Source organism: Myodes glareolus, chromosome 4 (genome assembly GCF_982192425.1).
Source record: "Myodes glareolus chromosome 4, mMyoGla1.1, whole genome shotgun sequence".
Taxonomy (NCBI): Eukaryota; Metazoa; Chordata; class Mammalia; order Rodentia; family Cricetidae; genus Myodes; species Myodes glareolus.
Genome location: NC_142029.1, coordinates 31197207 through 31220313, shown reverse-complemented (window position 1 = coordinate 31220313; position 23107 = coordinate 31197207). Strand labels below are relative to the sequence as shown.

General features: G+C 43.8%; 1 protein-coding gene and 1 non-coding gene across 2 annotated transcripts in view; one reads left to right on the top strand and one right to left on the bottom strand.

The window, feature by feature from the left end:
• The window catches only part of Znf280d (zinc finger protein 280D), an 83090-nt gene extending 77769 nt beyond the window's left edge, over positions 1 to 5321 (bottom strand). Inside the window, exon 1 of the mRNA XM_085689339.2 lies at positions 5173 to 5321. The gene's annotated coding sequence lies outside the window, so the exon portion shown is untranslated. The remainder of the gene's footprint in view (positions 1 to 5172) is intronic.
• A 13071-nt stretch (positions 5322 to 18392) lies between these two features.
• On the top strand, positions 18393 to 18496 carry LOC148122223 (U6 spliceosomal RNA). Its single transcript, XR_015737775.1, has one exon. It is a non-coding gene; the product is annotated as a U6 spliceosomal RNA (small nuclear RNA).
• The last annotated feature ends 4611 nt before the right edge of the window (positions 18497 to 23107 follow it).

Here is a 23107-nt window from a genome sequence, read left to right as displayed (position 1 = left end):
TCACTGTCAGTTTGAGTGGATTCAAAATCTCCAAGTGTGTTTGGTGTCTGACAGGACTAGCAGAGTAGGGAAGACCTATCCAAGATGTGAGTGGCAACATTCCAGGTGCTGGGGATAAAAGGCAAAACAGAGAAAGCGAACTTGAACGAAGCACGGTCTCAATTTCCTGGCCTGCCATGAAGTGAGATGTTGTGTGCTCTGTTACACTCCCTCAGCCATGAAAGACTCAACACTCTGAAATTACACGCCAAAATAAACTTTTCCTTTCTTGATTTTGTAGTATTCCCTTGCACTCCTTGTTCCATGTAAACACAAGTCACAGACTTTGTGAGGGGGTTGGGGGCTAAATTTACTATAGTGGTCAAAAATCCAAGGAATTGAAACAATAATGTTGTAAAACATTAGAATACATAAATTTAGTTAATTCTCAAATAAATAAAGACATCCAAGTGGTAAGAGCAACACTCTTTACTATTATTGGTGTAAAAACATAGCGTGAGTGTTTACGTGTATATCCAAAATCATGTGTTCATCATTATAAGTTAAACTAAAAATGACTTTTAAAAAATATTTTGACTTAGTCTCATTAATCAAAAAGCCTAAATAAAACATCTTGATTCTAAGATTTCAGTTTATCATCTTTCACTACGGAAGACTTTTGAAGGTAAAGTCCATTTATCTTCAGAGGTAAATGAAGGGAAGGAAGTACTGTTAACAAGAAAAATATTTTGAAACAGATCTCTCAAAAACAACTTTCTAATACTGCTTAAATTTGTTAACAGATGTAACAAATTAGAAAAAAAAGCTAACATAGAAGGTCAGACAGACAGGTGTAAGTCATGCATTAAAGAGGTAGAACTCTGTACAATTAACTACTAATCATCCCCACACTACTAAGTGTCCACAGAACACTTTAAATTTTTTTCCTTCTTCAAGTATTTCAATTCATGACTTTTGTTGTTTCCTAGAGATTTTCAAACAAGGGGAAATTTGCTGACTGATTTAAAATAAAATTTATTGCATTTGTTTGTGTATGTACATGCATCACAACATACACGGAGGTCAGAAGACAACATACAAGGTCATATCTCTCCTTTCAACATGTTGGTCCAGGGAATCAAACTAACATCAACAGGTCTGGCAGCAAATACTTTTACCCACTGAGCCATCTCACCAGGCTTTGCTGCTCTTAAATAGACTCAAACTCACTCTATCTTACATCGTTCTACAGAAGTATCATTTTACATATTAAAGTACATTGTGGGACCTTACTGATTTGTATTTTTCCTACATCTTGAAATCTTTTTGCTACTTACACCATTTTAAGTTACCACTGTTCAATCTTAACTATGCTAAAAGCAAAGAAAATAAAAATTGAGGAATAATTCAATTGCCTAGAAAAAGGACAAGCCAGGTGGTGGTGTCACATGCTTTAGTCCCAGCACGTGAGGCAGAGGCAGGTGGAACACTGCAAGTTCGAGGCCAGCCTGGTCTACAGAACTAGTTCCAAGACAGGGAGGGCTGTTATACAGAGAATCCCTGTCTCAAAAAAAAAAAAAAAAAAAAAATGAACAAAAAGTATTAGAAAAAAGACACAGGAGTGAACTAAATCTGACTAATGCAAAATCTTTCACTTTTTTCAGTTTTCTTATCGGTTTTCACAAAATATTACATTGCTTCTCTTCTCAGTAGGTATAGAAGACGGACAAGATGATCATCCTTGTAGTCAGTGTCTGAGAACACAAACTTTTCTTCTACTCATTCACAGACTCAGCACCTAAAGGCCTGTGAATTAAAGAAAAATTAGGAAAGGGTACATAAACTTCATGCTCAAGAATTCACAGAAGATTGAAACTCACAGAAATGGCTAGATTTGGAGGTTTATTTATCATCTGAACAGATAAGTTTAGGATCTGAGCAAGAATAAATCACTGAGAAGCTGGTAAGATATCACATGTCTCAAATTTCAGAACTCAGGAAGCAAGGTCATCTTGGGACATACTACCAGTACCAGGCCAGCCTGAGCTACATAAAACTCTGCCAAACAAAATAAAAAAACTAAAAACAAAAAGACTGGAAAGAGACTAATAAAGAAAAAAGCTATTTTAGCAAGGTATGTTTATGCAAATTAAACTCTTGCAAATATAGGAGAAAAATTTAAGTCCTGCCCTTAGCCAAAGAGAGCAGAATTCTTCATGCATCTTTTCATTCTTAATTGCCTTTTAACTCAAAATACTCTTTACACCAAAGTGACATTATTTTGTGATAGTATGTCCTGATCCTCATCTGTTGTTAGTTTGCACTGAATGTGGTTAAAATTTCTGATTTACTACTCTTTGCCTATATAATGGGAAAAAATTGACAATTCACAATGAGATAAACCAGAAGATGAATGAAAAGAGAGCAGCAACACAGACTGTGACTGTGATACGTAAGTAAGTGTACTGTATAAAGGAAATCTTGGAGGCTTCCTAAGAGGTACCGAAGACAAACTTTCTCAAACTTAACAATCAATGAATAAGTAATATTTGTTTTGTTTTAAGAAAGAGAGACTATGCCAGGCAGTGGTAGTACACAGCTTTAATCCCAGCACTTAGGTGGCAGTGGCAGGTGGATCTCTGGTCTACAGGGCAAGTTCCAAGACAGCCACGGCTGCTGCAGAGAAACCCCCATCTCAAAAAAACAAACAATGTGTAGTTATAAATTTTCTATTGAATAAATACAACAGGTATGCTAAATATTTATTGTATTACTCTTTTCTACTTTTAGTCTTTCGAGACAGTCTTTCTCTTTGTAGCTTTGGTGCCTGTCCTGGAACTCCCTCTGTAAACCCGGATGGCCTTGAACTCAAGAGATCCCTCCAACTCTGTTGGGATTAAAGGTGTGCTCCACCATCATCCAGTTTACTCTTCTCTACTAAAAAAGGTAATGTTGAGAAGAAAAACACTCAGCTGAAGGAGTGCATAGTATGCATAACTAGAGAGAAGTGAGATACTAAGATTTATAGTTCTCCCCCATAGCAAGCTACTTTAGATCTAACTCACTGTGGTTCACTATTGCTACAAAACTCCAAACTTTCCAAGGCAAAATGTTTTCCAACTATTCTCTCTTTACCTCTTACAGGGTAGAAACAATTCCAAGGGTTTTTGTTTGAGGCAAGGTCTCACTAGGTCACCCTGTTGGCCTAATCACAAAGGAAGATCCACTTGCCTCTGCCTCCCAAAGCATCACACCTGGCCAATTCCAAGTTTCTTAAACTGGGCACATTCTACTCTCCAAAACTGTTCTTCTTCTTCCTAATTCTACTCATTCCTAGAGAATGTCTCCCTCTAAATCCCAGACAGATGCAGGTAAATTCATACTGAGCACTAAAACCAAGCAAACTGCAAAAGGAGGTTTCAAAAGTCAACATTTGAACTAATAGACTAAAGTTATGATTACTAAGTCGTCTCACACTTTATGATATGAATTATATATCTGCATGATTTATAAAATAATAGAAAAAAATATGTAATACAAATAGTCTTATTCTTCTTTGGTGTGACCATGGTAATGTGCTATAGTATAGAGGAAAATAGCATCTATCTTTTATTTATCAATGTACATATCCAGTACTTAGGGGCAAACTGTCACATCTGCAACCAACACATGTTCAGCAGGCTGAGACAAAGCAAATGTGGCAAGATGTTTACAAAATCTCACACTAGGCAGACATCTGAACGCGCTATACTCAAGTTTCCAATATGATCAAAAAACGTGACCACTAATAACATTCAAAGATAACATGAGCTCAAAAATTAAAATGTAAGAGTATGGTAAATTGACGGATATTCCTTTAATATAGAGGCCTATGCTTCCTTCCTTCTCTCACCCATCTCACTGTAATGAAAATGGGGCACACAATGGTGAAGTGAGTGCTGAATGAGGAGTCAGAAAACGCCAAGCTCTGTAATTGGTCCTGGGAGCCCAGGGTTCTCACTGAAGCCATCTCTGAGGCTGACCTTCCAAACAACCCTTTGGCAAGGGGCCCAAAGGAATACATTAAGTGACATCAATGACAGATACAAATACAAAAATTAAAAAAAAATTACAACAGCGTTAGTGCAGATGTTGGACAATCAAAAGCATTAGGTCCTCAAACCAAAGCCTTCGCCGTCATATTATTTACATCCAAACAGCCAGAGTTGGTTCAGTCACCTCCCAGAGCAGGAGACCTTACAAATGCCCAAGAGGGGCTTTTGTACTCTCTACTTCCCTCGTGTGGTTATGCTTAAGGGCACTAAAAGACATCCAATTATTTAGACGATTCGGTCCAAATTTGGAAACAATAAAGCCGAGTATCTAACTATGGCAGACTGAATAGAAAAACAGATCTTCGCCAAGCCAAAGGCCTCCATGCTGGCAGCAGGTTGCCGTCCATTTTTCTCTTTAGAACGCTTCCTAATGCTTTTCCAACGGCAGGTGAGTCGTGAAAACACCATCTCTTGAGCAACCTAAAATCTCAAAAGGCTATCACTGGCTTGTGGTTTATTAAAGGGAAACCTGCAAAGCTCGCTGGAAAATCTGTCCGACTCGACTCGCTTCTGCTCAAGGCCCTTCTCGTGTAGACAATAACGGGACTCGTATGACAGAGTGGGGACATCCCTTTGACAAGAAAGAAAGCTGTGAGCCTGCAAAGGAACGGTCGTCTAGCAAAGGCAGGGCCTCTGTGGCTGTTACAGCGGACGCCATTGGGGTTCGGCTCTTGCTTGAAGAGTACAGTGGGTTGTGTTGTGAGGAGGTCGGGTCTCCGCCACACACCAGCGGACAGGGTACAAAGGACCAAGGGGGAGTCGCCTCCTGAGAACGAAGCCCGGCCGGGGAGAGCGCGACGCTCGGGCGGGCCTGCGCTGCGGTGTGGCGGCGAGCCGAGGCGGAGGCCCGGCGGCCTGGACAGTGGGGCCGCCGCTCTGCCGTCCACCTCGCCTCGTCGCGCCGGGATCCCTCCCGCGCCAGGCCCGGCAAGATGGCGGGCCAGTCACACGCGCAGCCGGCCCGTGCCCGGCCCGGGCGCTCCTGCCGACGCGCCGCGGCCCGAGACCCCCACCCTGCGCCCCCGGAGTGCGGCGGCGCGGCCGCGCGGGAGGGCCTTCGCGGGCGGGCGGGCGGCCGCGCGGGGCGGGGGGCGCTTACCGTGAGCGAAGCGGCTCGGCCTGACTGGAGCCCTGAGGAGGAGGAGAAAGAGGAGGAGGCGAGGGAGGAGCGCGGGCCGTGCGCCGCAACCGCCGCGGCTCCCATCGCGGAGCGGGCTGCCGAGCACCGCGATGGGGGAGGGGGCGTCGCGAGCCGCGGCGCGCTGCCTCATGGGTAGGCTCCGAGTCGGCCTCACGCGTCCGCGCTCCCCGTCTTCCCGCCAACGCGGGAGGCGAGCGCGGGCATGTGCGTCGCGTCGCGGACCTTCGAAGGCCACGGGCCGGCGGTGCCCTGGCAGCTGGAGAGGCCACCCGGGGACCGGGCTGAGGTAGGCCGTGGTGCCCTTGGGCCACCTTAGGCCTGGAACCATGGGCACCTGAGAGGAAGAGGAATTGGTTTCCCATGATGTTACCAGATTTTTTTTTTAGCATAACTCTTTTGTTTGGATATCTCTTACATTCCTGTCGTCTAAATAGTAGCCTATAATTGGAGGAAAGAAAAATAGCCAATGTAGTTATAAGAACACTTTGCAAGTCAGATCTATAAAGAAACTGCCCCGCGCTTGTCAGAAACGTCAAAAATCCTTGTTGCTGCTCTTCCAGAGGGCCCAGGTTGGGGGTCTCAGCACCCGCATGGCTGCTCACGCGGCTCCTAACTCCAGTTCCGGAGAATCTGTCTCCCTCTTCTGGCCTAAGTAGGCACCAGGCACTGAAGCAAAACGTTAATACATATAAAATAAATTCGAATACTGTGACGCTTTCATTAGTTACTTTCTACCAAGTAGCCTATATTACCACAGATAGCGGTCTGTTGGCATTTACAACTTCTTTTATTCCGGTCTCAATTACTAAGACAATATATTTCACACATAGAGAATGGCTACAAAAGGTTTCAAGAGGCCTCAACAGATTTCAAAGGAGACAAGAGCAGAAAGCTGGTCTCTATGCAAAGTGAGTCACTACAGGTGGTAAGGAAAGGTGTCTAAAACCCAGCAGGAGGCCCACAGAGCTGGGGCTACTCAGCCTGGTCCACAGAGGCAAAGAAGGAAGCAAGGAGCAAGACCCATCAGAAAGACAGATGGAGGGCACTTCATGTAGGCTGTATGCAGCAGGTGAGAATAGTTATGAACAGCTAGGAGCTGCCTGTCTGGCACACCAAGATGTCAGCTGACAGGTGGGCAATGCAGTCCCGGTCTCAGTGTTAGGTACCTGTATTCATTCACCAAGGTTCCCTAGAGTAACAGAAATTATAGAACGAATCTCTCTATGCACAAAGAAAGGGATTTTATAGAATGGTTAGGTGGCTCAGCTGGGCTGTAGAATGCCCTGGAATTCCGACGAAGCAGGCTGTAATGCAGTGAAGGATTGGGATTGCTGGAAGGGGAGGGCGAGCAGGCAGTGAGCAAAAGCTTTTTCCTTCCCTGTTCTTAATACAGGCTTTCTCAGCAGCCCTCAGGTTAGAGGTGGGGTTTCCCACTTCAAATGGTCAGGATGGAAGGTGAGTCTTCCAATCTCAAAGACAAAGATTAGAAGTGGATCTTCCGACTTCAGGTTAAGCAAAAGTCCCTCAGGGGTGTGCCCTCCATTTCTGCATTTTAGTTAACTCCACTCGTAGTCAAGTTGACAACCAAAGTAAGAACCAGCACCGCGTCCCTCCTTTTATGATCCAGGTGAGACTGTTGCTGCCTATTGACCTGGTGTGTTCTATAAGTTCTCGGGACTGCTATTTTTTTTATTGACTTTTAATTGCTCATCTGCCCACACGTTCCTAATCCAATTTATAGGGCCTGCCTTTTTAGGGTTTGGTTGGTTTTTTTGTTTTGTTTTGTTTTGTTTTGTTTTTTGTTTAGTTGTTTTTCTCAAGTCAGAGTTTCTCTGTGTAGCCCTGACTGTCCTGGAACTCATTCTGTAGACCAGGCTGGCCTCAAACTTAAGAGTCCTCCTGCCCCTGCCTCCTGAGTGTTGGGCTTAAAGGTGCCCTCCCACCACCCAGCTATGGAGATGCCTTTTTATTTGTATGCATAAACTATCCTTCTACCACAGCGGGGCAGTGGTAAGGCACACCTTTAATCCCAGTATTTGGGAGACAGGCAAGGGATGCCTGAGTTGGAGGTCAGCCTGATCTAAAGACTGAGTTCAGGGGCTGGAGAGGTGGCTCAGCAGTTAAGAGCACTTGTTGCTCTTCTTAGAGACCCAGGGTTCAATTCCCAGCATTCACATGGCAGCTCAAAACTGTCTTTAACTCCAAGTCCATGGAATCCAACACTTGCACACAGGCATATATGCAGACAAAACACCAATGCGCATGAAATAAAAATACTAAAAAATAAAAACAAACAAACAAAAACTCTTTGAGTTCACTCTGTCTAAAGATGGCAGCCAGGGCTACACAGAGAAACCCTGTTAGCATTCACCCATTAGGCTGGCCTGCATCCTATCACCTGGCAGGATGCACTCAGGCGATATCCTAGCCAGCCCAGGGTCCTACAACTGCTAAGTCACTATGGAGTCTTGCGCATGCGCTATGCCCCCTCCTCCCCTCTCTTTATGTGCAGCTCCTCTGAACAGGCCTTTGCGCCTGCTCCCGCACCCCACACCCGAGTCTCTGCCTCCCTCTCCTCTCTGCCTCTTTCCCCCTTCTACCTCACTTGTCTCCAGAGGTCGTCTCTCCCTTCCTCTGTCCCCTTTTCCATCCCTTTCCCAATAAAAACTCTTCCATGCAAACTCTGTCGCTTGTTGGCATCTTTCTTCTGTCCTTTCTTAAATAATAACAAACCCTGTCTCAAAAAAACATAATAAATAATAAAAATAAGTTAAAATATCAGTCAGCCTCCCAACAGTGTCTATCTATATGTTCAAATAAAACGTGGTGTCATTCTGCTGCTGCATCCGTATTCAAGATGGAGCCAGTCAGGGCCGGTACGACGGGATCAGAACTGCAATTTTCCTACACTGAAAGCTCTGGGTGATCAATGACATTAGTGGCCTAATCAATGACATTCTTGCCTTACAAGGGTAGAAATTCCATTCCAAGGCCGCTCCCCTGGGAGTAGCCTCAGTCCTGACTCCACCTCCGAGAAAGCCCGCCAAACAATGAGCCCTTCCCCCCCCCCCCATATGCTCAAGACCACTCCCACAGGGTATTTAAATTGTACTTCAGCGAAGAAACGCAGTTTTCCGGCCTTCCTTTTTGACTCCTTACTCTGGGGCTGGAAGCATTGGTATCCATTAAACCTGGGCTTTTACTAATTTGGTTTGACTGGGTCTGACTTGAATCATTGCGTCGGTAGAGAGGTTTATCAGGGTACAGACACTTTTCACCACATATTTAATTTCCACACCTATCAAACACCAGATCTTACAAACCTGTCTTCCTATGTTAGGTTTCTTTTCCAGCTCCAAACTTTTGGCAAGTATTCGTCATTCCTGTAGCCAACATGCTGATTACCTTCCCAGATTAACTTTCCCAAGAAATATTCAAATAATTTTGATTACTGCATCCTTAAAATTCCTTCTTGGCTTCTAGTGGCAGTAGCAAGGGGGCTCTGGGGATACAGGCAGGTGAAGGTGTGATTTTTCAAGTTGTCCCCGAAAAAAATTCAGTCTGGACCAATATTTGAAGTTTCTTTGGAAGAAAGTTTAGCACACATTCAATCATGGGGTGAGAGGGGAGGGGAGTGTTAAGAGAAAGAGGAGGACGTGGGGCAAATGGCACTAATGTTAGTATTCAGGCATCTGTGCTGGCCTGCCCTTGGGGTCCCAACTGGGTCCATCCTCAGCTGCGGTCACTAAGAGTACCTCCTGTGCGTGTTCACTACGTTCCTTTAAAAAGGTGGGCCTGCCTACCTGCTGTCGCTTTGACTGTCTCTCCCCTCCCCCATCCTTCTCCCTCTCTCTTTCTCTTCCTCTTATGCCTCTCTTGTCCCCCAGGGACAACCCCCTTCTCTGCCGCTTCTCTCTCCTCTACCAATAAACCACCCTCTGAGCACGGTTACATGGCATGACTTCTCTTCGCGTTTTTAAATTACAGCTAGTATTAGAAATAACATAATAATAAGCTCAAGAGACTAGTGGAAAAGAAGCCGTTTTTTAACAGACGATTATGCAGAAGGGGTGTTGATTTAGAGAAAAGGCAAAAAAAAATGACCACTAGATTATGAATTTGGCAGAAGACAGTGGTTTTTAAAATCCTCCAATCATGAGAATTTCCTGTTCTCTTCTCCAATCCTGAACTTGCTCTTCTTCCAAACTCCCCATCTCATTGGCCCAGGACACAAAACCTTATTCAATGAAAAATTTGAAGCTTAGACTGCACTCCTCCAATCCTGGTTCAATTACAGAACTTTCTAATTGAGTTCTTCCATAGTCAGACACAGCTATGGAAGGAAAGTCCTATTGAAAATGGACTATAACAATCTATTTCTTACAATAGTATGTATTATGAGCGCCACACTCCAATGCCAGGAAAGGAATGGTGTTATTTGAAATTACAAGGTTGAAAAGAATTCAAGGAGTTGCAAGCAGATCAGGAGGCAGAGATTCCTGTTATTCTCCGTAGTCTCCAAAGAACTCCCAGCACTAGGGAGATGGATCTCTGTGAGTTCAAGGCCAGCCTGGTCTACACTGCAAGTTCCAGGACAGGCTCCAAAGCTACCAGAGAAACTAACTCGTCTCAGAAAAACAAATAATAATAAAATAACAATAAAAGACAATTTACTTACCAGCACACAGGTCTCTAGACACACAGCTACATCAAGCACTCAGGCACACACAAGCACACATGGACAAGCACAGGCAGACATACACAGAGAGAGAGTCTTACACAAAGTCCTACAGGCAGGCTGGTTAAGGCAAAGGTCAATGCTCAGACTTGAAGACAACACTTATACAGAATCACACGCGCACACAAAACGGCAACCTGCCAAGACTACTTAGGACAGATGGCATCCCTTCGTCACTGTTTGCCATCCCGTATGCGTCATCTCGTGCTGACTCCCTCCACTCGCACCTCACACCCTTGTCACAGTGTAGTGCTCGCCATTTTGGCCCACAATGAATATCTACACCAGTTCTCTGTGGTCTAAACTGGCCTGGACAGTCCTCTGTTAGTAGCACACACAAGAGCAAGAGCCAGGAAAGTCACGATTGAGTGTTTTACAGAAGCCATATGTCCCAGTTTGGTAAAATTGCATCTGGAGAGCTTTCTAAGGAGCCTTTTCTTCTTCTGACAAGTGAGCTCATAGGGTGTTTCCGATAGGTGTTGATGGGATCACAGCTTGATAAGGTGATCAGGTGGATCAGGTCACCTGGTTTGTAGGGGGAAACTGAAATAGTTTTACTGTAAACAAAGGATTAAACTTGTTTGTGAGTTCCCAGAAAGTCTTTACTGGAAGGTCACACAGCCTTAGACCTTGAGTCCGGCTCCTCCCTACTTCAAGATTCCTAGTCTGAAAGTCTTACTATAAAAGGAATGTGCGGTGGGGCACTGGTGGCTCAAGTCTTCAACCCCAGCACTCGGGGAGGCAAGGGCAGGCGGATCTCTGTGAGTTCAAGGCAGGCCTGGTCTACAAAGTGAGTTCCAGGACAGCCAGAGATACAGAGCAACCCTATCTTGAGAAACCAAAAAAGATAGATAGATAGATAGATAGATAGATAGACAGACAGACAGACAGACAGACAGACAGACAGACAGACAGATAGATAGATAGATAAGAGAGGGTGGTGGTAGAAATGTTGCATTAATGTGACCAGCCTTACCAGAAGAAGCTGTTGCTGTTATGGAATTCTTGATTCTCAGCTGGTGAGAAGCTCCAGGCTATGAAGCCCTTTACCCTCCCCCGCCCCCATCTTGCTTCACTAGAAAACCTCTCTTGTGGCTGTCTTGACTCACTTCCCACACCTTTCTAAGAGTTCTGTTTCCTCTAACCACTACACTCACGCGCTGTGTCGTCAACTCTGGGTACCGGCACAGTTCTCTCCTTATGTGAGCTCATGCTGCACCCCCTTCTCTAATGGATTCCAGCACAGTTCTCTCTCCCCTATGTGAGCTCACGCTGCACCCCCTTCTCTAATCGATTGTGACAGACACAGTTTTCCAGCTTCCATCCCACAATTCTTTTTTTCTTCAGCCCATGAAGTTTTGGGGTGGAATGAATGCTATTCTCCTAAAACAAGCTTGCAGATGGTCCTGCTGTTTTTAAGGTAAAAACCTGGGATCCAACAACACTAAAAAGGTAGGTGTTTAGGTGGAAGCTCCACCTGCCATCACTCCTTCCATTCCAGATTGCTGCCCCTGAGAAAGCAGGCCAAGGGTCAGCTCCCCCCCCCCATGCTCAAGACCATGCCTACAGGCTATTTAAGGTGTGGTCTCCCAACCTACTGCACGGTTTTTCCTCCCCCTCCCCCAGAACACCCGGGAACCGTTTTGATCTTTAAAACTGGACTTTTAATTTGGCCTGATCTAATTTATTGCATCGGCAGAGAGACTTATTATCGGGTACAGAAACCTTTCACTAGGATGATCCACCACCCTAGAATGCAAATCAGAGGGATGAGTAATGATTTGAGAGAGAGAGAGAGAGAGAGAGAGAGAGAGAGAGAGAGAGAGAGAGAGAGAGAGATTTGTTGTGTGGCCACATTTGGAAGAGGAACAGATCAAGGAGTCCAGTGACCTCCCCAAACCCAAGCCCATCTTTGTAGAACTGAAATGAGCTTTGCACTCTTAAATAGCAAGTAGGACAAGGTGTGTACATAATTATGCAGTCCTCAGAATGGTCTTACTGGTCCTTGTTTGCATCTAACTCAATGATTCTCAACCTTCCTAATGCTGTGATCATTGATTCTCAACCTTCCTAATGCTGTGATCATTTAATACAGTTCCTCATTTCATCATGACCCCTATATTAGTCAGGGTTCCCTAGAGTTACAGAATTTATAGAATGAATACACATATACATATACACATACACACACACACACACACACACACACACACATGGATTTTTTCTTGGAAATGACTTACAGGCTGCTGTCCAGCAAGGGCAAGTTGTGAATGGAAAGTACAAAAATCTAGTAGTTTCTTAATATCACGAAGCTGGGTGTCTCGGCTGGTCTTATGTATATGCTGGAATCCCAAAGAAGCAGTCTCCAATGCCCGTGAAGGAACAGACGTCAGACAAAGCGAGGGAAAGCAGGGAAAAGTCAGTCCCTCCCCTCTACTGTCCTTTTATAGGCTTCCAGCAGAAGACGTGGCCCACTTAAAGGTGTGCCTTCCGGTCTCAAGAGGGTGTATCTGAGGCTGTGTTGTCCCTAAAAGTCAACGATAATGACTGGCACCTCTGCCTTCAACATTAAGGAGAGTGAGAAACGTTAACATTAGGCTTTTTCTGTCTCTGTCAAACACTACAAAACTTTTCAAATTCAAATCTTTTCATCTCCCTGACCTAGCAAAACATTTATGCAAATGTTTGAATTCTGCCCTACCCACCTAAACCTTTGCTTACACTAAGACCCTGCTGAGTTACCCTACCTGGAGTGTCTTTCGTAGCTGCCCACTTTCTGCTTTCCTTCATTTTCTTTTCCCTGATTCTTTTAAAGGTAACCAACCATGAAAAGCCAGTGGGAAAAAGCCAGTTACCACTTGGGTTAGAATAAAAACCATGTAAGTTTCCTGTCCGAGAGTGCACACTGTTTTTTGTTTGTTTGTTTGTTTTTGTTTTTTCTATGAGCAGAGCACCTTTCTGATCAGGAGGAAGGCTTTACCTGTTGAAACACTTAAATCGGAGAGGTAGCGAACACTCTTTTTTTTTATTTTGGAGACAGGGTTTCTCTGTCCTGGCTGGCCTCACATTTACGATCCTATTGCTCTCCGTCTCCCAAGTGCTGGGATTAAAGACATGCACTACCACACCTGGCCACAGGGACACCCTTAAAGCCAAATAGAAAGTCTCTATTGCTGTCCGGCAGCTGCATGGGGAACTTGCCCAAATCATGAAGCCCCAAGCCTCACAATTCTTTGTTTTTTATGCACAGAATCCAAATCCTTGTTGACATACTTAGATTAGCAAGAACAGTTAGCGAGAAGTGAGACTACAGAGGCCAAAAAGCATAATTAGTACATTTAGGGAGTTTTCTGGAACTATGGAATAGTTCCTTGGGTGTTGGGTCCTATGTACCGAGTTCTAACATGGCGCCAGTTGTGCCACGGTGGGTCTTGGGGTCTGTCACAGTGGTCTCTTTCTCTGTGATTCTGGAAGTATTTCTAACAGAAGGGTGAGCTAGGTAACGCAGATACTCCTTAAGTGGTTAACAAACTGACCTGCCGATAGGTAAACAGTTGATCCAAAATATGTAAAACACAAAATTAAGGCAAAGGTACTAGGCTCTTTCCTAAATTTAGTTACCTTGTGCACATAAGTGAGAAATCCATACTTTTTTTTTAAAGCAGTTTCTGTGTGCCTGTTTCAGTCAAACTGACCAACAACAGTTCTTGTTTCAGGGTGTATAAACAGGACCACTCCACTGTATGGTGAAGGGGAAGGTTTTTGTAGATGAGAGAGAGAGAGCCAGGCGGTGGTGGCACATGCCTTTAATCCCAGCACTCAGGCAGGTGGATCTCTGTGAGTTCGAGCCTGGCCTACAAGAGCTAGTTCCAGGACAGGCTCCAAAACGACAGAGAAACCGTGTCTCGAAAAACAAAAACAAAAACAAAAACAAACAAACAAAAAAACCACTGACTTTTATGGGGCTGGAGTGGTTAAGAACACTGAACTGCTCTTCCAGACGTCCTGGGTTCAATTCCCAGCACCCACATGGAAGCTCATGACTGTCTGTAATTACAGTTCCAGGGGACCCCACAACCAGGGCAAAACACCTAAATACATAAAAATAAAAATTAAGAAAATTATAAAAAGAGAGAACAGCCAGAGGCAACTGGAAAAAAATCTAAAGCAGAGAGAGAGAGAGAAAGAGAGAGAGAGAGAGAGAGAGAGAGAGAGAGAGAGAGAGAGAGACTGAACATGGCAAGGGCTGTCTTCGAGAAAGGGAAGAATAGCAGGGGACACAGAGTAGAGAAAACTTAGTGAGAGAAGAGCAGAGGAAAAAGAGAAGATAGCGAGAACAGCAGTATTATAAGGAGAATGAGTGGGGGGCAGGAGGGAGCATAGAGTCGGGGAGGAAGAGAGAAGGCTAGGATGCTTGCGTGAACCTTGAAATGTGCAACAGGTACTTGTGATACTGAAGGTTCCTGGAGGCCAGCACGAGCTTTGGAACACTAATGGGCATCACAGGTAGCACAGGTCACTTCTACCAGAGGTAAGGGAAATGACTCCTTTTGGTAGATGGGAACCGGTTAGACGAGTTCCTAAGGAATGCTAGCTTTATATAACCACCAGAAATCTTCCTATAGCCCAGGTTGAGCTCACTGGACGGCCTATTGGAATTTGGGGAACTGGAGTTTACTTTGGACCTAACACAGAGGTCTATCAACACAAAACTCGGGTCTCTTGTCTGAGGGAAATGAGATTTGTTTTCTTCCTCTGGATAGTGTAGTAGAATATGAATGCAGGAAGCAGTGTAATCTTTGTTTATTCTTCTGTTACTGAAGAGAGTCAGCTGATAATAAAACTAGCACCGGAAGCAGAAAGGGCCAGAAAGATCAATGGGAGGAAAAGCAAGCCAGAGAGGTTCATAAACCTCAAGATCAAACCCAGCCGGAACCCCTTGTTTTCATTAGACTTTTTAGTCATGTGACTTAATGGATGCACCTGGTGGGTTAGGGGAATCCTATGGTATCTCTAGAGTTCTTTATTATATGGGTTAAATTCTCCCCGTTATTCAGACTGAAGAATTCCAAGAGAAGTTGCTGTGGTGTAACAATTATATCTAATCCTGGAGAGATGGCTCAGAGGTTAAGGACCACTGCTCTTCCAGAGGTCCTGAGTTCAATTCTCAGCATCCACAAGGTGGCTCACAACCATTCACAATGTAACCTAGTGCCCTCTTCTGGTGCACAAACACACACATAGGCAGAACACTATATATAAAAAAATTGTTGTAAGGGAGAGGGCCCGCTTGTTTGTCCTGGCCACCTGGCTAGCTTACACTTGAAATAATCACACAGAAGCTGTATTAATTAAAACACTGTTTGGCCATTAGCTCTAACTTCTTATTGACTAACTCTTACATATTAGTTTAACCCATCTCCATTAACCTGTGTATTGCCATGTGGCAGTGGTTTACCAGTAAGATTCTAACCGGCGTACATCCGTCTCAGACAGAGGATCCTTGGCTTCTTTCACTCTGCCCTTCTTCCTCCCAGCATTCAGTTCTATTTTCCCCACCTACCTAAGTTCTGCCCTATCAAAAGGCCAAGGCAGTTTCTTTATTCATTAGCCAAAGAAAGCAACACATAAACAGAAGGACCTCCTACACCATTTCCCCTTTTCTGTTTAAACAAAAATGAAGGCTTTAACATAGTAAAATTACATATAACAAAACAGTTATCAAGCAAAAATTGCAGTTACAATATTTATTATCTTTTATCACAACTAAGGAAAACTATAACTATAAATTCTTCAACTCCATCAAAGACTCCAGAAGGATATAATATTACCTAAGAAAACAGGAAGTACATTATAAACAACTTCCAAAACTCTAGAATTGACAGAGACATCTCGCTGCCTGTACAGTTACCCCAAGTTCTTCTGTACCATTGGGGTATCCATCTTCAGCCTACAGGCCCATAGTATCTGGCAGATTTTGCTATGAAGCAGGAAATTTCCAAGACAGTTCCACCTGTATTGGCAGTTCCCAGTTACTTTCTTCTGTGTCCTGCAGAATATCTGGCAGACTCTTTCATGAAGAAGGAACTCTGAAGGATCATCTCACCTTTAGACAAGTTCAGCAGTCATTGCTCTGTGAGTTCTGCATATATATGACAAAAAAGTTGTATTTGACTGAATATATTTGAGCTCCTGGAATCTTTTATCTATCCCAAAGTGGAACCTTTCAAAATAATCCCCAGTAATCCAGTTGTTATGAATCCCTTCTAGAGAGCAACAGAAAGTTTGGCTCCTGTTAGCAGAGACAATGAGAATTGGTACCACACCAAGACAGACATCAGGACAAAACCTTCATACTGCTTCCGTCCTCCAAAGGCCAGCACAGCCTTCCCACATCAGCACTCTCAGCCCCCAGCTCTGAGAAGTCCTTTGTTTTCCCTTTGTTCTCTCCCTTTCCTTTAGGGCACTAAGACCCAAATGCTAATGATCTCTTTGAGTCAGAGTTCTTTCTGAGCTCTTTTACAGACAGAGATTTAAATATGCATCTCTTCTTGCTAATCTTCAGGCTAATGTTCCTGCCCTCAATAACTGAACCTATGAGGATAAAGAGAAAGGTTTTCCTTTCACAAAGCACTGAGTTGTCATCAGCAAATGAAAAACAAAGAAAGCAAAGCATGCTACTGACCATCTATTTTCCTCTCCTGATGCTATGGACGATCCATTTTCCTATTCCAATGCTATTGACTGAATATCTATTTTCTTCTCCCGATGCTATTGACAATCTATTTTCCTCTTCCAATGCTTTGACTATCTATTTCCCTCCTTCCATCCATGAAACACACATTCTCTACCTCTCTCTATCCATCTCAGGCTCTCTGACTACTAGTAGCTAGCAAAAATGTAAGGATCACCCAGCATAAACCTATTCAGAGTTGTGGTTTGATTTTTCAATGTAAACCAGAATTAAAAAAAAAAAAAAAGCATGCAAAGCTAGGGGGATGGCAGCAACATTGTAAGGACATTAGGTCTCTGAATGATTACACTGAACATATCACTTACCCTCTTTGGACTGACTACAAGAAAAAAATAGTCCTTTATTGGTTTATAATGTTAATCCCACTGGCAAGAATAAGACCACTACCACAGTTTAAAACCTGATTTGAGGGTAGTTGTGGCAGCTCACACCCTTAATCTCATCAAACAGGCAGATCTCTATGAGTTCAAATCCAGGCTGGTATACAGAGCAAGTTCCAAATCTAGCTCCACAGCTACTGACAAATCCTGTCTTAAAAAACAAACAAACAAACAAACAAAAAAAAAACAAAGATACACAAGTCATGGGTTAGAGAGATAGCTCAGAGGTTAAGAGCACTGACTGCTCTCCCAGAGGTCCTGAGTTCAATTCCCAGCAACCACATGGTGGCTCACAACCATCTGTAATGAGATGTGGTGCCCTATTCTGGTGGGCAGGGATACATGCAGGCAGGATACATGCAGGCCGAACATTGTATACAATAACTAAATAAATAATCTTAAAAAAATAAACAAAACAAAAACAACATTTGAAGCAAGTTTTGATTAAATACTGGTCAGGTGAGTGGACTCCGGACAGGTCCATACCGAGGATTCTAGGAATCAAGTATGACAAGGACTTTAGAAGGAAAACCCATAATTCATTGTATTTCCCATCAGGTCCAATCAGGAGCAACCATACATCCTGAAGTACTTTCAGCCTGTGAACCTCCTGCCCACATGTGATCAAGTATATCTGGTGCATATGGGTCAAGCAAATTTGTTTGGGGGTGGGGGATGAAAAACAAGTGGCTTGTTATCTCCCATAAACAGCACCCTGCATTTCAGAAACAATCTGTCCTTGGGCAAGGGGCTTGCAGATCAAAGGCATTTTTGCTTCATAGATCTCTTAGGCATAGTAATTAAAACTTAAAATGTAACTTTGACTATCACAATAAAACTGAGATTTAGACTGGGCAGTGGTGGCGCACGCCTTTAATCTCAGCACTCTGGAGGCAGAGGCAGGTGGATCTCTGTGAGTTCAAGGTCATCCTGATCTACAGAGCCAGTTCCAGGACAGCTAAGGCTGTTACACAGAAAAATCCGGTCTCAAACAAACAAATAAATAAGCAAACAAACAAATATATAAGGCTGAGATTTAAGAGATATTGGCTATGATAGGCACAATGACTTATCCTGGTAAGTCATAAACGTGGTGGTGTGCCTTGCACACATGCATACATGCATACATGCATACACAACACAGCATCACAGCCCACTGACTACAAGCAGGTGTTGCAGACGGGACAACTGAAGACTGATGATAAGCAGTGGCTAACCTGTTACTTACATTACATTACTTCAGAAGGCAGACACCCCTCTTGATAAAGTATAACTCCAAAGGAAACACTGAGAATAGCAGATGCTGGTGTTCTGCACAACAGCGCATGTACGAAAACTGAGATGACACAGAGATGAGCCTAGCCCTTGTATAAGGCTGAAAGTCAAATTTGCAAACCATTCTGTATATTTTAGAAATGCACTTATGTTTTGTATGGCAGGGTTGGGGGAAGTGTATATATGTGTGTGTCCAAGTCTGGAGGCCAAAGAACGCCACTCATGATATCTCAAGACCAGCTATAACACCAGTTCCAGAGGATCCAACGCCCTTTTCTGGTCTCCACAGGTGGTGCACACATGTGTTGCACAGACAGACTGGCAAATCATCCAAACACATAAAATAAAAATTAAGTAAACCTTTTAAAAACCAGACTGAAAGCTATGCCTAAATCCTACTTCCCTGAGTAAAATACCACCTGAAGCAGGTGCAGGTACTGGGTTATAAATACAGGCCTACGGTCTATTTCTTAGGGGAGCTCAGGTGTTTGAATGTGGGTCTAGGTAAGTCTCCATGTGGCTTCTTCACATAGAGGTAGATTTCAGTGTACCAGGGAAATGGATGACTGTAACCCTGCAGGCAGCTCGCCTCAGTGTTACTTTCAACTGAATGTTGAGAAAATACTGTCAACTCTGAATTTGAAAATCACCCCCCAGAAAAATCTAGACTACTAAGGTTCATTATTGTTAATTGAATATAATGGTTTATGTTTTAATAATCACTAGGACTAGAGGAAGGACTAACATTTTCTACTGAATATTAAAACACGCAAAAAGCTAACTGGATAGAAATCACTCTACCAGGTACCTGGAGTCGTGCCAGGGTAATCAGGTTAGGAATAAGGATGAGGTGTCTTCAGAAAGTAATTTGTGTTCCACTGTAAACTACAAATGGGCTGCAAATGTTCTAGAGTTCAATACCATAAGCCATAACTATTGTAGGAGGTCGCTTGTTTGTTCCCGGCTGCTCAACCCCAAAATAACCACATAGAATCTGTATTAATAAATCACTGCTTGGCCCATTAGCTCTAGCTTCTTATTGACTAACTCTTGCATTTTAATTTGACACATTTCTAGTAATCTATGTATCGTCATGTGACTGTGGCTTATCAGGTAAATTTCCATCTGGCTCCAGTGGGGCTACATGGCTTTTCACTGACTCCGTCTCCTTTCTCCCAGCATTCAGTTTAGTTTTCCCCACCTAGCTGTGTTTTACCCTATTAGGCCAGGTCAGTTTCTTTATTCATTAACCAATAAAAGCAACATATAAACAGAAGGACCTCACACACCACATAACAGCAATAATTTAGCCTAGAAAATATTAAATAACACCTTTTCATTAAAATCTGTATGCCAGAAGTATCTGTGGAACATCAAGATGCTAATTTCTTATTTTGGAGTTACCCACCTGAAACCAATGACAACTTTGTATACAGTTTATCTAGTGTTAGGGTACCCCCCACACACACACCCATTTTGAGCCAAGGGTTGAGCCCAGTGCTCAGAGTTAAGCTTATACTTAATTCTCTGTATACACTGTATGTCTGGCCCAAAGGTGACTCAAAGGTGACATTTTTAATGGCAGGTAACAACATATAAATGAAATGTATTTTCAGAGCATGAGGATATTAGGTTTTGGGGGTTTGTTTGTTTTTGCTTTGTTTTGTTTTTTTAGAGACAGAATTTCTCTTTGCAGCTTTGGAGCCTAGAACTCACTCTGTTGACCAGGCTGGTCTTGACTCACAGAGGTCCTCCTGCCTTTGTCTCCCAAGTACTGGGATTAAAGGCATGAGCCTGACATCATATCAGTATTTTAAAAATATAATAGCCTGGGCCTGATAGATATTAGTAATTAATAGCATGACTAACCTTGAAGAGGACCTGAATTTCATTTCAGCATCCACATCTAGCAGCTCATATCACCTGTAACTCAAGCAGCAGGAGATCCAACACCTTTCTCTGGCCTCCAAGGACACCCCCACACAGACATAAATACATAACTGCTGTGGGAGCTCCTTCTGCTCCTTCAGCCAATAGTCGCTGGGATACCAGCCCACTGGGGGTGTGGTCTCTCTCTCTTTAAAAAAGCAGTGGCTATCCTCCATTCTCTCTCCAGCCCCCATTCCAGAAATAGCACCATTACAGATGGTTGTGAGCCACCATGTGGTTGCTGGGAATTGAACTCAGGACCTTTGGAAGAGCCGGCAATGCTCTTAACCACTGAGCCATCTCTCTAGCCCCCGCATTCCTGCCCAGATCACCGAGAAGCAAGATGTAACCTGCCCAGCTGTAAAAGGTACTGAGCCATGTGGCTAACATAAATTGAAAAGTTGAACAGAAAATACAGAGAGCCCCCTCACATTTCCCCATATTCTCTCATTATTAACATTTGACTTCAGTGTATGGTACATTTATGACAGTTATCCACAGTTTTCATCAGGATTCCTTCTGTGTTGTGCGAGTCTATGGGTTTGACAAGGTCCTGTAGGTGTCCTACAGTGTCAGTAGGAGTGGTTTCTACCAAAACCTCTCTCTCCTCTGTCTACCCATCCCTCCCTCCTTCCAGTTAAACTTCTGCAACCCCCTGATCTTACTGTCTACATAGTCTTGCCTTTTCAGAACATGATATCCTTAGAATCAAGTGTACTGTAGCCTTTCAGTTCAGTGTACTTTATTTAGTGTGGTAGTGTCGATGAGAAATGTCCCCTGCAGTGTATTTGAACACTGAGTCCCCAGTTAATGACATTATTTGAGGAAGTTATGGAAGCTTCAGGACAGCGTTTCTCAACTTGTGGGCCACGACCCCTTTGGGAGTCAAACAACATCTTCATAGGGGTCATGTAAGACCATTGCAAAACACAGATATTATGTTATTGAAGGACCCCAACTTCATTGGGGTCACAGTTAAAACTGGTTTTTAACCTTAACCACAGTTATAACGCTCTGCAAAGGTTTTCAGATAGCAAGCTCCATTAAGGCCTCCGGAGTCAGGACCTCCAGAGTGCTGAACAAATAACAGGCCTAATTCAGGACCTCCACAATGCTGAGCAAAGACACCTGAGCAAAGATAGCCTCATCTGGCTGCGAGACATAAGATTTATGGATAGGTCATAGGAACAAAGAAAGAGAAGATTGCGAGGCCTGAGTCACGTAGAAAGCGGGGCTCATCACGGATCAGGGGCTATGCTATCAGACATCTAGTCGCCAGCCAGAAAAGGGGAAGGCAGGATGAGAGGAACAATAAACCGCCAAGCAGTCCCCTCAATGTTATCTAGGTTAACAATTTACCACCCTGCATCTCGCTTCTGTAAACCTTGCTTTTTGCTCCCCTATAAAAACCCCTCACCCCCAACCTGCGGCGCGCAAAGTCCCCGAGAGGCTTTGTCGCCCGCAGGTACCTGTGTACCCCAAATAAACCTCTTGCTGCTTGCATCCGGCTGCGTGCTTTGACTGGTCTTTGGGCTTGGGGTCTCTCCCGAGGGAAGACGCCCAGCGGGGAGTCTTTCATTATGATTCAAAACAGTAGCAAAATTGCAGTTATGAAGTAACAATAAAGATAATTTTGTGGTTGGGGGTCACCACAACATGAAGAACACTATTAAAGGGTCGAAGCATCAGGAAGGCTGAGGACCACTGCTCTAGAAGGTAGCCTAGCCTTACTGAAAGACTGCTTCATTACAGGGCAGGCTTGGAGGGACTATAGCTTCATGTCATTTCGTGTTCCAGTTCTGTTTCCTGTGCTCAAATGAAAGTGTGATGGGCCAGCTACCTGTGCCTGCTGCCATCATGGACCTGCCTGCTGCAATGGTAAGCCAAAATAAACCCTGTCTTTAAACCGCTTTAGGTCATGGTATTTTATCAGAGCAACAGAGAAGTAACTAACCAGAGTCTGCACACAAACCCGCTACGGAACTGCCTCTCCACTCGTGATAGAAGAATAGGGAAGAATAGGAAGACTTCACTGCTGTAGAAGTCTGAGTCGATTGAGAGCGAGACCAGGAGTCATAAGCAGAAGTTGTGAGAAAATTTCAACATGTGTTACGGCAAAATGTTGCTTGGAAAAGAGGGATGATGGTCACACGGCGATGTAAGTGTATTATTAGCTAATGTGGCTGAATTGTAAACTAACAGTAGCTAAAATGGTAATCGACATATTTTACTTTAATTAAAAGCAAGATGTTGAGCCTGCTTAATGGCGAATCAATCCCACACCAATTATGTTTTAAGGGGGTATTTATTTTGGGGGGTAAAACTTACATACACCATAAACCGTCAGGAAGGGAGCCTAGTCGCTGGAGCACGAGCAAGGAGCAGGAGCCGGAATCAAGGGCTGGAACCAAGAGGCCAAGCCGAGCTTGCGGCTCTTCTTTTAAAGAGAAATATACCACGCCCCAGTGGGCTGGTATTTCAGCGGCTATTGGCTGACGGAGCCGAAGGCGCTCCCACAACACTGTGGGCTTGTGCTTCAGCGACTATTGGCTGAAGCAGTGGAAGGTACTCCCGCAGCACCTGCTGATTTGTGGGTAGGGAAGTAAATTAATCTGACTAAAGCTAAAACTTTATTATGAGAAGGAGCTGAATATGCACGTGATCCCCAAGATGTGCTCAACAAATGAATTTCTTTCTTCCTAAAAGAAATTGTGTTGTTAGGGCTGGCGAAACAGCTCAGCACTTAGCTGAGTTTCTGCCCTACTACAAGACATGGATTCAATTCCAGATCCTTGTCTGGTGACCATCAAGTAGGTT